This window comes from Neophocaena asiaeorientalis, unplaced genomic scaffold (genome assembly GCF_003031525.2).
Source record: "Neophocaena asiaeorientalis asiaeorientalis breed wild unplaced genomic scaffold, Neophocaena_asiaeorientalis_V1.1 scaffold217, whole genome shotgun sequence".
NCBI lineage: Eukaryota > Metazoa > Chordata > Mammalia > Artiodactyla > Phocoenidae > Neophocaena > Neophocaena asiaeorientalis.
This window is the reverse complement of record NW_020172293.1, coordinates 7,811,891-7,813,993: the sequence shown is the minus strand read 5'-3', so window position 1 is coordinate 7,813,993 and position 2,103 is coordinate 7,811,891.

Genomic DNA, 2,103 nt, shown 5'->3' with positions numbered 1-2,103 from the left:
AAGAATATATTGGTACAGAGTCAATGCAATCCCTATCAAATTACCAATGGCATTTTTTTTTTTTTTTTTTTTTTTTTTTCCCCTCCAGCTAGGTTTTGGGTTTGGTTTGGGCTTTCCTGTCCTGTTTTGTCTTACCCCGTTGTCACTTTGAAGAGGTAGAGAGAAAGCATCAGGAGCCCCCAGCTGATCAACTGTGGTCACAGGCTGCTGGGCAGCCCCAGAGCCCGTCAGGATGGTGGGGGGGTGGTAGTGGGATGAACTGGGAGATTGGAATTGACATATATACACTAATATGTGTAAAATAGATAACTAATAAGAACCTGCTGTATAAAAAATAAATAAATAAAATTAAATTTTTTAAAATGGGGTTTGTCTTTAAGAAAATCAGTGTGGGAGAAATCAAGATAGTCTCCCCTTTGAAACTGTTCTTCTGGGTTAAGGCTTTGATTCCTTCGCAAAGGAGAGGGCAGGTAAAGGTGCTTGTTTAAAATGTAAATATTTCTGGATAAGTGAGCTATAACTAACCTGGGAGATAGATTGCTATTCATTATGAAGGAAAATTAAGGGAAACAGGAGAGGAGAGAATCGTGTTTGAAAGGAGAGTGCTGGAAATATTCAAGAGGCAGCCCAGCCCCGGGGCCCTGAGGGGACAGAGTAAGGAGCCCAGACCCCTGAGGAGGCTTGTAAACTGGGAAGGAGGGACAGAGATCCGCAGGTGGGGAGTGGACACGTTCACTCTGAGGTCCAGGGCCAGCACAGACCAGACGTCTGCTCAGTTGCTGCCAGAACTGTACCATTTTAAAGTAGGGGAACTCCAATTAATGGTAATTTGTTGTGGAGTGAAGAGCCTCTTTAAGGGGATGTAATCCGTTCAGCGTTTTAAAACCAGTTCATTAGAAGATTAGTCTATCCCCTCAGGTTTCAGGTGAGCCTCTTTTAATATCATTTCACAGTTATTTGTTGTACAGCTTAGGCTTCGAAACTGCTAGCACTTGGCCTCAGAAAGGACCACACTTACTCCCTGTCCTGGCCAAGAAATGTATAGAGATTTCGCTTGTTTTTGTTTATCGTTATTATTGTTGTTTTTACATTTTCCCCTCATGAATCTTTCAGATCATTTCTCACGTTGATTCTTCCTGAAATTCCACAATCTGTCACTATCTCCCCAACCCTTAACAAACCTCTCTCATTTGTTTTTTCTCTTGACTCACCTGTCTGTTTTGTAAGAAATGAAGGAAGCTTGAATATTAGTGTCTGTCAAGCACAAAAACGCAGCAAGAGTCCAGATGCTATAAACTTAACAAGCCAGAGTCAGATTCTCCTGGGACTAACCTGCTCCCTGAGGCCAGACCCTCGAGGCCCTCCTGAGAGGTAATGCCCAGTGGGGTGATGGTCATATTCAATGTGGAGTCACAATAGATGGGGGTGGGGGTGGAAGTGTGTCAGACTGAAAGCCAGAGGCCCACCTAGCCACCGCCTGGGATGAGACTCTTAACTTTCTGGTGCTCTTACCCATTTCAGAGAGTGGCTGCAAAGATGCAGGAGATTATTTTAATACACCCCTAAAAAAACATTATACAGTGCAAAGTATAAAGGCTATAGCATCAGCAGACCCGAGTTTGAATCCCAGACATCCACCCCCTGGCAGCTAAATGACCTTCATCCAGATCTGTGCCTCTACTTCTCTGGCTATAAAATGGGGCTAATACCAGCATGATGGAGTTTTGTAAAGATTAAATAAAATAATATATGTAAGATGCCGGGCACATTGTGGGTGCAAAATAAATGTTACCTTTTTAACCCTTCCCTTCTCTTCCAATGTGAAGTATTAAGAATTAATTTTAAAGATTAATGTTGTGGTTATTAAATAATGTATAAATTAAAGTATTAAAATAATGTATCTGAAAATGTCTGTATAATATAAAGAACAACATTAAATATAGAGAATTTTGAAAGCTAAAGCACCAAAGCAGAGAAGTTTCATGATCAATTATTACATAAATTCATTAAATTAATTTTGTCCTTGTTTGCTCATCTTAATAGAGCACAGTATTCCCAAAGAAGCTATTACTTACCATTTTGTTTGTCAGAAGTAATCTTGAA